Below are 12,787 nucleotides of genomic sequence, written 5' to 3' on the forward strand. Positions count from 1 at the left end.
AGGGCAGGAAGAAGTCCCCTTGGCACAGTAGGATTCAACGACCCTTCCAATCAGTAGAGTAAAAACATCTAGTTTAGGTTGCAAACTACCATCCTCTGGAGTGTCTTCTGATGCTAGTAATGTGATTCTTTCATGGTTTGTAAAAAGGTACCCTAAAGTTAGTTTAGGAAAAAAGAGAATGGACTCTCCATCATCTACTTATCACACTCCGTTTCCACTGAGGGTTGGAAGCCCCTGGAGTGACCAGCCTGGAATGTGAGGACTCATATTAACAATTTCACAGGGTTAGCTAGCCACTACTACATTCTGTCTCCTTTGCTTTAACATTCCATCTCCTAATGGTTCCATTAATTGAGACTTAATGATTCTATTATAAATGACAAAAGATGGACACTTGTTGGGTTTTCTAAAAAGACTGAACAGGGAAGATCTGTTGATTCTTTGGCAATTCCTGGAGGAAACTACTTCCTGTACCTCAACCCACTGTCAAGGCCCAAGTAAATGGAGAGACATTTTAGGCCTGTCCTGATCTTAGTTAATCTGATGTGCTCTGTGGTCACTGCTGTGTAAATGGCCTGAGGTTTAGAGGCAGAGCTACCCCATAAACCCTGCTCTCAGAAGCAGATAACGAAGATACTGTCCTTTGTGGCTTCATATCAAGTGGGAAACCATGCCAGAGAGATCAGGCCAGGAGAGGCTGGCCACTGGGAAGAATAGAAAGAAGGAATGCTTGTCACTTGATCCCTCACGGAAAAGGGGCCAAGGACACAGGCTTTCCATCACTAAGAAGGCCAGTAAAAGACCAGGTTGTTTTGGAGTGGTTAATCTCATGGAACAAGGAAATTTTCCAGCAGTCCAGGAGAAGAAGATGAAAGTATCACAGTGGAGTTTCCCAACATGACTGAGGTTTCTGTCAATGTAAACGGCATTCCTAGAATCCCCCCAGCACAGCTTCCGAATTTGACCTTTTGTGATTTGCAGCCTTAAAGCCACAAAACCAAACTACAGTCCTTATAATACTTTGGTGCAAGAGGTCAGGAGAATTTTTATCCTTAAGGCTAATTTGCTGGATTTTGCTGGCTTAGCATTATCCATAAACTATCTGGAAAACATTTTTGATCACTCTTAATTTATTGTAAAGGTCTGGGGCTAAACCAACAGAAACTGCTCTTTGGGGGATCATTTCATGCATTGGAGCCTGGAAAATTAAGAATCTGTTTAAATTAAAGTTAGTAAAACAAAGAGTCTAAAAGCAGTGGCTCTCAGGATCTTCCACGGTCTTATAATCTTCAGGCTGATGCAAAATTCAAATCATTATTGCATATTTAATGTGCAAGTGTGAATCTACCCTTAAATCTTACCCAAACTTTTCAGAGAATTATCTGATGTTCACCAACCTACCCTTCAGGGTTCAGCCTCGTCCATCAAACCCTACCGTATAATCTTGCCACTCTAGCTCTTTTAAGTAGAAAAGGGTTTAGAAGCACAGATTTGGTGCTCACAGAATTGTTCCAAGGATGAGCAGCATGGGCTTTAGGCTAAGCATCTAGGAGCACCTCTAACGACAACTCCTCACTGGCCCATCAGAGGAAAAATCGCTAACACATTCACAACACAGGCCCCCCAGGGGAGTTACGAGGCACAATACCTATCTGCAGAGCTGGAATTCAGATCTTTGGCAGACACTGCTATCACCTCCTTAGCTGTCTTTCCATGCCCACAAAATTAGTGACTGGACACTGCAAGGTGGCTACAGAAAAACCCGTCTCCGCCAACTGGCTTCTAACCAAAAGAAATGTGGCAGCAGTCTGAAGACTGCTATCGAACTTCTGCCTTCCAAATCTCAGGTAATTCCTCTCATTGAGGGAATCTAATGTGCATCCAGCACTCTGGTTTGAAAAGGGTCTTAAAAATGTAGTTTCTAACCTTGTACACTCTGTGGCACAGAAAAGCAACCTAGAAGTAATTTAGGACAGATGATGGTCATCAATTCAACACAGCAACCATAAACATGACTATTTTTACTAATTACTAATTACTATTAATTAGTTTTGTTTCCTACTCTCACACTGTTTTAAAAAAACATTTGGGGGGGGGGTGGCACCTGGGTAGCTCAGTCGGTTAAGCGTCTGACTTTAGCTCAGGCCATGATCCCACGGTTCATGGGTTTGAGCCCCGCATCAAGCTCTGTGCTAGTAGCTTGGAGCCTGGAACCTGCTTCAGTTTCTGTGTCTCCCTCTCCCTTTGCTACTACCCCTCTTGCACTCTGTCTCTCTGTCTCTTTCTAAAAAATAAATAAACATGAAAAAAATTCTAAAAAGTATTTTGAGAATAAGGCCATATTTCCAACTTCTAAATGCCTTGACATACCTAGAAAAAATTCATGTGCAGTAAATATTTATGGGTTTATTGCTTTGCCAAATAACCCTTTTTCCCCTTAAAAACATTCCTTTGAATGTGTTTGTTAAGATATTGAATGACTTTCCTTTCTTAATAAATGGAGTATTTTCCGCATACTTTATTTAATTTACTTTTTTGGTGTATGAGCCTCTTGCAGTAATGTGAGGTCATGAGTCTGTACATTTATGATCATTGTACAGAAAGGATGAGAGAAAGAGGCAGTAGAAGGCAGACTATCTCCAGCGTGATGTGCACGGACTCCAAACCATGGTTATTTCAGGAAAGGCACATTGATCTGAATTGTCTTGGCATATTTCATCTTTCTTTTTTTTTTTTTTTTTTTAATTTTTTTTTTCAATGTTTATTTATTTTTGGGAAAGAGAGAGACAGAGCATGAACGGGGGAGGGGCAGAGAGAGAGGGAGACACAGAATCGGAAACAGGCTCCAGGCTCCGAGCCATCAGCCCAGAGCCCGACGCGGGGCTCGAACTCACGGACCGCGAGATCGTGACCTGGCTGAAGTCGGATGCTTAACCGACTGCGCCACCCAGGCGCCCCTCATCTTTCTACTAAAAGCTGAATGCATAAAAAAAATCTGAGTATTTCATTTGAATGAGTATAATGCTGGCTAATCTAAACTTAAGTTCAACAGCCTGATATCCACATATTAAACTTCTATTTCAGTATTGATTATCTGTCTAGCAAGAATTTTCCCAAAATCTTTTCTTGCAGAGGTAAGTAGGTTGCCTACAGTGGTCATTGGAAGAAGTTCATGAACCAAAAAGTCCAAGCACTATAGAAAAATTATAGTGTTAAAAGTTTTAAATTGAGGAGTCTCAACGATCCTAATTGATGTTATCCTACCCTGAATCCTGGGGACATATAGTGACTTGCCTTGGGTTACATACCTGGTTAAATGAAAAAAACCAGAACCATTAACCCGTGTCTTCTGATTAGCTCAGGGCTCTTTTCACCACACAGTGGATTATGTACCCGTTTTTAACAGAATTGGATTTTTACTCCTGGAAAAAGAAGAAGGTTAAAGTCTACATTTATATACTAACCTTTGGGAGATTCAAGAATCTCCAAATCCATTGTCATATATGTGAAGAGGTTAGCCTTTTTTTTCTTGGGATATTCCATACCCCACCCCACCCCCAAAACACACATTCCTATCTGGTTGAAGTGGTAATTTCAATATAGACATTAGCAAAGGTGTGAGAGATAACAGAAAGGGGAATGCTCAAAGTCCCTTCAGCAGCAAAATTCTGTGAATTCTAGTGTGTTCACATAATGACACTCTCAACAAACAAGTACTTGTAGCCACATAATGGATTTCTAGCATTCACTTTGACTTAAAAATTGGGATCCTTTTGGTGAACTCAGTTCAGTGCATGGTGACATGGACCCTCTAGAAGGGTTATCAGCACTGTCCACTCTGATGAGGGGACTGGGGAAATGAGTGTCTTAAATATCAAGCATTGGTAGTAAATATCAGGCTAGCATAACAAATCATTTTCTGGAATTGAAATATCATAGACTCAGCTCTTCTGGGAAGAAAGAATATACAGGAGATTTGGGGAGGGGCATGGGTGAAAGAGCCGACAAGTCAGTTAGTGGGAAACTTCCCAGGACCAGCCAAATGAGATCTTCTATTATCATCCTTCTAGTTCTTGGTGAGGCTTTTAATCTTATTTTCACTGAATTTAGTAATTATTCATATCTGCAAAGATAGAGTCCATACTGATCAATGAAACAAAGAACAATAATTAGATGATCCAATGACCTATAGAAAAGCAATTCCCCCCAAATGCCTTCTCTGCTCTCTCTCAGCATAATGTCTGAAATAATGAATGTTAGCAGCATAATAAGGTCCTTCCTTCTCTCTCAGGAGAAAATCTGATAGCAAATATATGTTGTAAACCACTGTGCTTACTAAACAGTATAAGTAAAAGTCATTAAGAAAATGCCAATTATTATGCCTTTATCAATTTAAGCTAATTTCCAGGGTTCAAAAGCCTAGTAGTCCATAATTTTAAAAAAATACTACCAATCTCTTCTTAAAATTTTTTTTTACAATGTTTTATTTTTGAGAGAGAGACAGAGCATGAGCAGAGGAGGGGCAGAGAGAGACACACACAAAGAAACCAAAGCAGGCTCCAGGCTCTGAGCTTTCAGCACAGAGCACCACGTGAGGCTCGAAATCACAGACCACAAGATCATGACCTGAGCAGAAGATGGATGCTTAACCAACTGAGCCACCCAGGCACCCCTCTACCAATCTCTTTTGAAAAGACTTATTAAGCATGAGATCTTTACTGGTTGGTGTTAACTTCTACAGTTAAACACTCACAACCCCATCAGGAGAGAAATAAATGGTGGCTAGTTAGAAATCTGATATTCATGGGATGGTACAAGAAGAAAAGTGGCCAACACCCATTAACCAGAAAAGTTCCTGGGAAGGAGACCTTATCTACATCAATAAATAGTATGGAGGTGGGGAATATTGAGGATTTCCGCAAAGGAAAGGCTATTTTAAAAACACACTGTACCCTAAAAGTGGAATGCTATTTTCAACAACTTTCTGGGGAGGAGAAACAATTGTCCTGAAAACACAGAAATTATATCATCGATTGAACTAATAGCAATTGAGCTATTAAGCTCAATTAATAGCTATTAAGCTATTAAGAACTTTACACAGAGTATTTCATCCAATCCTTACACCAAATCCAGGAGATCAGTACTGATAATAATAAAATGCACTGCTTGCTTAATATTTATAATGTGCTGGGCATTACTCTAATTATTTTATATAATTAGAGTATAAAATATTTATATAAATATAAATATTTATATAAAATATAATTATTTTATATAAATTCACTCTTTGAACCCTCATAACAGCCCTGTGATGTAGGTAGTCATTTATCCCCATTTTATAGAGGAAAAACTGAACCACGGAGGCGTTAAACAACTTATCCAAAATATCATGCCACCAAGTAGAAGAGACAGGATTTGAGCCCTAATATATCTTTGGTGATTGGATTTTCCCCCTTTTTTCCCAAACATGGATATTTATCACATCTTCATGCATTCATCTATTTAACTGATATTTGTTGAAGGCCAGTTGGACAAGCACTGGAACTAGGAAAACCTCCGTGACCAAAACTGTCCCTGTATTTACAGAGTTGTCATTCTAGCTACATCTTACTGTGCCTCATCTGAGTAAAGACTGGAATGCAGGGGACGGGGCGGCGGGGAGGATGTTAATCATGTAGAAATATATGGAAAGTGTCGTCAAGTGAAGAGACAGTTTTTACAGTCCTAGAGTAGAAGCCTGTGCTTCAGGAAGAAAATTCTGAGTGGAAGGGACAGCTTTAGCAAGTATGAGTGAAAAGGAGGACAGGGGTACCTGGGTGGCTCAGTCGGTTAAGCATCCCACTTCCACTCAGGTCATGATCTCTCGGTTTGTGAGTTCGAGCCCTGCATCAGGCTCTGAGCTGACAGCTCAGAGCCTACAGCCTGCTTCAGATTCTATGTCTCCCTCTCTCTCTGCCCCCCCCCCATTTGCACTCTGTCTGTCTCTCTACAAAATAAAAAATAGACATTAAAGGAAAAAAGAAAAGGAGGACAGACAGCTGGAGTGGAGAAACAGGGCAGGGTGGTCACAGAGGCCAGATCATCTGAGCAAGCATGTCGATTTCACTCTGAGTAAAACGGGAAGCCATTGCAGGGTTTTGAACAACAACAAAAAAAAAAATGACATGATCATTTCCTAAAACAACCAGTCTGAGGGCAGCTGGGTGGCTCAGTTGGTTAAGCATCTGACTCTTGATCTTGGCTCAGGTCATGATCTCACAGTTTGTGGGTTCAAGCCCTATGTTGGGATCTATGCTGACAGTGGGGAGCCTGCTTGGGATTCTCTCTCTCTCCTCCTCTCTCTGCCCCCCCCAAATTAATAAATAAATTTAAAAATGATTTTAAAAAATAAAGAAAAACAGTCGGTCTGCTGAATTGAGAACAGACTGTAGAGGGACAAGGGTCGAAGAAGCACGTTCTTGACAAACTGATATGGGAAAGGGTTGTGGCGGACTAGGGATGGGAGGGGAGGTCAGGAACTCAGCTTTGGATATCCTGACTCCAGGATGCTCCCTAGACTTCTGAGTGGAAGTGATGAGTAGGCAGTGGATAGGGCTTTGGGAGAGAGATCTCAGCTAAAGACATAGCATTTGGAGTTCGCAGCACATACCTGGAACTGAAAACCAAGTGGCTTGGGGAAATTAATAAGCTACTGGAGGGAAGGCCTGAGGACTAACTCTGGCCACTCCATCATTAGGAGGAAGAACCAGCAAGGGAAACTGAGAAGGAAAGAACAAAGCAGTGACGCAAGAAAAAATAAATGGGAGTTTGGTGCTCTGCAGGCCAGTAGAAAACATACGTCAAAGGGGATTTTTTTTCCTTTGTAACTAACCCCTTGGTAAACAGGTCTTACTCACTGTTCGATTGCTTTTTATTCATAACTGATAGCTATCATTGCCATTATGGTTGCGCTCGCTCCTGAACCTGCAGCCAGCGTGGGGCTGGCTGGTGCAGGATGACTGAGGCTTGGCTGATTCAGCTCTGCTCCACACAGTCTCTCATGATCCATAGGGCTAGCACAGACTCGTTCCCATAGCAACAGGCAGGGATCCCAGAGAGAGCGAGCAAGTCACAGAGCAAGTCACAAGGTAAACCTCTATTCAAGGTATAGTAAGTAGAGTCTGTCTCTTGATGAGATAAACTACAAATCACATGGCAAAGGGCATGGATAGAGAGGACTGAACATTTGGGGGTAGTCTGCAATCCCTACTGCTTACCACTCTGAAGCCCCAGGCTCTGCAAGAAACTCCCTGCACAATCCCAGGAACCATACTGTGACGGTGATGCCCTCCCTGTCAAGACTGCCTTCCGCATCTTCTGTGCCTTTCTAGATCCAAGCCTTTCTCTTAACTTTTTAAGAGACAGAGCATGAGCAGGGAAGGGGGAGGGAGAGGGAGACACAGAATCCGAAGCAGGCTCCAGGCTCTGAGCTGTCAGCACAGAGTCTAATGCAGCCCTCGAACTCACGAACTGCGAGATCATGACCTGAGCTGAAGTCGGACGCTCAACCAACTGAGCCACCCAGGCACCCCTAAGCCTTTCTCTTAAGTCAGCTCAGCCTCCCTCACCTTCTTTTCAGACCATTCTTGTCGATACTCCCCTCTCCCTCCCTGAGCTCCTACAGCCCTTGAAACTAGAGGCCCAGAAAATATGTTAAAGAGACTAAGTGGGAGCCTGGCATACAGCAAGCACCCAGTGAGTGGTAGTGATTGCCATTATTCTTCTTTAACACATATAAATCATCTGAAAATGTCCTCTAATTATTTTTCAACAGTCATCTTATCAGTCTCCCTAAGTAGGCCATACTCTCCTCTAATTGAAGGGAAATGTCTTATACATCGTTGTGTCCTAACAGTGATCGGCACAGTGGGAGGCACATGGTAAGTACTCAGTAAAGCCTTGTTAATTGTTAAGGGTTGATTTAAAGTCTAAGGAGATTCTCATGATGTGGAGATTATCACGTAGTTAAAATGTCACGAAGCGACATTAATTCTGGACACGCTAAGAAAGACATGTATGGTAGAGAGAATTCAATTATTAGCAAAAGGATTATTCTCTCTAAGGAAATTATCTATTTTCTCATCCTTTCACATCACTTTTACTGGCTCACTAGTTGGTATTAAAGGTGTGAAGTTAGGAGTTCAGGAAGCCTGATAAAAATAGGTATTAATCATTTTTAAGCATGCCTTGTATTTTCAGCAAATACATTGTCACGTCCATTGGGTAGGGTACTCTTCTCTGGAACTTCAAAACGGATCCTCCCCTTGCTCGTAAGCTTGAAAGAAAAGGGTAAAATGCAGGCTCTCTCAAAATCGAGTGAGGGCTAGTGAAAGAAGAAAAAACCAACAGGCAACAGAAGGAAAATGTTAGCAAATAGGCTAAAAACTGCAATAATCTTAGTGCCTGACTGATTTTTGTGTTCTATAGCTGTGTTCGAACCATAGACTACATTATCCGCTGTCACAATTTAAGAGAAAAAAAATTAGTGGAGTATTACTTTGGGGTGGGTGGTAGGTTAGTAGAGGTCAAGTGAAGAATTTCCACAGACCCAGATTTTCTTAGTTCTTTGTGGTATTAAATTCTCCCTAAATAACATGACTGTCATGGATTTCAACATGCTCTTTTAAGAAATCAAATCAAATCAGTGTCAGATAGTCTCAACTGAATAAAGTCACAGTGAAACTTCTGCTATCTAGCAATCTAGTAACTTCTCCAAACATCACATTAAACTTGGTCTCAAAGTTACAAATATGTGGTTTATTAACTTTTTTGTGTGCAGTAGAATCTAAAATAAAATTAGAATGCCAAGTAGAGAAGTTGAGACATTAGAGGCATCAAGGCATTTTTTATTTTTGCGTATTTCTACAGGTTTTGATTTTCTATATTTTTTATTTAAAAAAATTTTTTTTTCAACATTTATTTATTTTTGGGACAGAGAGAGACAGAGCATGAACGGGGGAGGGGCAGAGAGAGAGGGAGACACAGAATCCAAAACAGGCTCCAGGCTCTGAGCCATCAGCCCAGAGCCCGACGCGGGGCTCGAACTCCCGGACCGCGAGATCGTGACCTGGCTGAAGTCGGACGCTTAACCGACTGCGCCACCCAGGCGCCCCTGATTTTCTATATTTTTTAAAGGTCTGAACATCTAGTCGTTCTGTAGACACACGATTGTGTTGACTGTTGCTGAACATGACAGTTGTGTTTTTGAGACTATAGAAGCGTTTAAATTGCATAGGAATACATCTGGAGACTGAAACTATGCAATGAAAAGAATGAATTCTAGTAGCTTACCATGAAATATGTATTTTGTGGCCAATTGATCAGTCCTCCTCATCCCCGTCCACTTTTCCCATGTTCTCCTGCCACACTTTGAACTCAGGAAGTATATCCTGATGCCAAGACAGGTTATATGTCCACATTCTGGGCTGCTTTTCCCATCTCCACCCTCTTCCTCTTCCAAATTATTCCTCTCACTACCAAATTAATCTCCGCCAAGTAACAGATGCATCATATTAGCCCCTTGCATAAAACCCTTCACTGGTTCAATTAGACCTTGAGAATAAAATCCAAGAACCTTATCTTGGTACTCAAGATCTCCAAGTGCTATTTTCATAGCACAACTCAAATCCTCACAAAAACGACTTCCTCTGACCAATGGGACAGAAACCGGCATGCAGCTACCCAACAGCATTTTTCCTCCTCTTCCTTTTAATGGAAACCTAATTTTTCATAACGGCACTATATCCAGTGTAAAAAAAAAAAAAAAAAAAAAAAAAAAAGAAACCTTTCCCAATCTTGCAGTGATTTTGTTCTTTCCTATAAGAGGGTAAGTGCATGTTTCTTAATAGGTCACTGGGCAAAAATTTTTAAAAGGAGGCAGACATGTTTGCTTTTCCCCCAGTGTTCTTTTCCAAACAACACTGTGCCAAGCCAGTTTGTACGTGAGCATTTGTGAACGTTCTTAATTATTTTCTTAAGATATATCCATGAGGGGGAAATATTTCTTGAAGCATATCAAAATTCAAGTTAATTACCTTTCAAAAAAGTACCAATTTATACCTCCTCTTACATTGTATGACGTCAATTCTACATAACTTTGCAAATGTTGGCTATTTTTCTCCTATGTCTTTTCCAATTCTTGTCCTTTTTTGAAAGGTTTGACTGTGATCAAATTTATATTGTAAAAGTATCTCCAAACTTTAAAAATGTATTTTTTGCAATGTAATAGTCCTAATTACCAATCATGAAGTCCATCCCAAATACATAATTTGTCTTCACGAAGAAACCATAAAAATTCATTTAATTCCCTCATTTTCCAGCAAATACTAAGTGACTACTAATTATTCTCAATTGTTGTGACAATACTTGTATTTTCCCTTCATTTGGAAAAATATTTTTGCCATGTAGAATTATTCCACTCCTCTGTTGTCCCATTGTCTTCTGGCTTCTCCGTTTCGGTTAAGAAGTCAACTAAACATCTTACTGCTGCTTCCCTGATAATGTATCTTTATTTTCTGGCTGCTTTTATATTTTCCTTTTAGTCTTTGTTTCTCAGCTGTTTGACTATACTGTGTGGTTTTATCTGTATTAACTTGATATTCAGTGAGCTTCATAAATCTGTGATTTGATTTTTTAATCAGTGTTGGAAAAGCCGTGACTTATTTCTTCAAATTTTATTTCTGCACAACTTTCCCTCTTTTCTGTTAGAATTCCTAATACACATATATCTACACATAGAATTCCTACTACACAAGCTCTCTGATAGCATCCTATATGTCTCTTATGCTTTGTTCTCTTGTTGTAAAGTCTTTTTTCATTGTGTACTTCAATTTATATTTTTCTATTATCCTATCTTCCAGTTTACTGATCCTTGCTTCTGCTAAGTCTAGTCCATTATTATACCCATCCAGTGTGTTCTTAATTTTGGATATTATGTTCTCAGTTCTATAGTGTATATTTAGTTCTTTTTTGGAGATCTTAAATGTCTTAACATATTTGTAATAGTATTTTTAAGATTTTGTTTACCAATTCTAAAATCTGGGTCATTTGTGGGTCTGCTTCTACTTGCTAATTATTCTTTTGAGCACGTGTCATATTTTCCTGCTTCACATTTTCTTAATGTTGTTACTGTATGCCAAAAAATATGTATATAATAAAATTCTAAGTCCTAAAGATGATGTTCTTTTCCCTCAAAAAAATACATTTTCTTTCTTTTCAGGAGTTGATCAGTTATGCCAATCAGAATTTTAGCTGAATCAGAACCAGACTGCAAGTTTTCATTAATTTTAGTTTACTTTTGGTTTAAGAGAATGGCACCTGTCTTGAAATTATTCCATACCCTTCCCTCAAGCAACACTTTGACTTCTAAACACTGTGAGAGCACAGGATTTTGCTCTGTCTTTCTAGCTCGGCCCCCACATTCTCTGATTCCCAATACTCAACAAAAATCCTCTAGGGGAAAACAGGCATGTGGTAAAAACTGGCTGTGTGTTTGAGACTTCTCTAGATTTCGATCTGTCATTTCCATTTTTCACAGCTGTTAAAAGCTGTGCTGGTTTCTCTTCTATCTCCAAGAATCTATCTACTTTGGCAAGCGAAATTTTCTGTTCATACCCAGATATGGTTGCTTCAATTTGTCCCTGTGGGAAAGAGAACACTGGTGAATAGCTACCAATTTCTGCTCACCTAGAAAGAGCTTTTTCCTCTCTGGATTTAGTATTTTTGCCTAGTCTGCATGTGAAGCCCTCCAAATTATCCAGTTTTGTCTAGTTGTTTTCATGGGAGAAATGGTCCATCAGAAACTTTACATTCTAACTAGAAATGGAACTGCTTTCTTCCTTAATTTCGGGAGATTTCAGAAGGCATAGTTCACAAATGGCGGATAGTTCTAGAGTAGATATTAAACTTCAGACATGACATGTTCTTGTCTACTAACATTGGAAAAAACACACTCGAGACTGATAAATATGGTTGTACTATCACTGCCAATGTGCCCTTTTACACCTTGTGACATGTAACTACAATGGCCGAAAATAAATTGGCCTAGTGTAATAGCTTCTAACAAAGGGTGAATTTTGTTATAAATCAAAGGTAGGTGCAGCACAGATCATCATGACATGTTGTAATGGCCTCATACGTCCTCATTTAAGTCTGCATGAGCTTGGCTGGGGCAAGGATATTATTAATAATCATTATTAGTTTTTAATGGTATCAATTCTTTTTTCCCTTAAATATTACATTTGAATAATGAAACTTGAAAGTTTTTGTTTACTAATATTTTGTAAAGCTCCATGTAAAATAATCTCTATGTTTGTTCCACTAATTCAACTTGTACTTTTCCATTAGTATGGCATTTCCAAAGACCGTACCACAGGATGCCTATTTCCATTGATAATTCATAGGAAAGCATTCCTTAGATAAATGTGTCTGAGAAATACTACATACTGAATCCCCTTTTTAATATTTTCAGTGAACATTAGTATATTAGGAGATCTGAAAAGTGTTTGCAGTAACGCTTTTTACTTGAACTTAGTACTTTACGCATTTTAAAGTAACATCTATTAATATAGTTTGAATCTAGTGTTCTATGGAACATCCTTTGGAAAATGTTTTTCTAGGAGCACCTGGGTGGCTCAGTCAGTTAAGTGTCTGACTCCTGATTTCAGCTTAGGTCATGATCTCACATTTCGTGAGTTTGAGGCCCACATCTGGCTGACAGCTTGGGATTCTCTGTCTCCCTCTCTCTCTC

The 12,787-nt window shown here is 39.7% G+C and overlaps 1 long non-coding RNA gene across 5 annotated transcripts in view; it reads right to left on the minus strand.

Annotated features, from left to right (window-relative positions):
• Window positions 1-12,787, minus strand: part of LOC102899518 — a 280,549-nt gene that overhangs the window by 73,453 nt on the left and 194,309 nt on the right. For 3 of the 5 annotated variants that reach the window (XR_002741653.2, XR_002741652.2, XR_006596440.1), the window contains one exon: window positions 3,309-3,422. The exons of the other annotated variants lie outside the window; for them this stretch is intronic. This is a non-coding gene — a long non-coding RNA (uncharacterized LOC102899518). The remainder of the gene's footprint in view (window positions 1-3,308; window positions 3,423-12,787) is intronic. 5 annotated transcript variants of the gene reach the window in all.

The sequence above is a fragment of the Felis catus genome, chromosome B1 (genome assembly GCF_018350175.1).
Source record: "Felis catus isolate Fca126 chromosome B1, F.catus_Fca126_mat1.0, whole genome shotgun sequence".
Taxonomy (NCBI): domain Eukaryota; kingdom Metazoa; phylum Chordata; class Mammalia; order Carnivora; family Felidae; genus Felis; species Felis catus.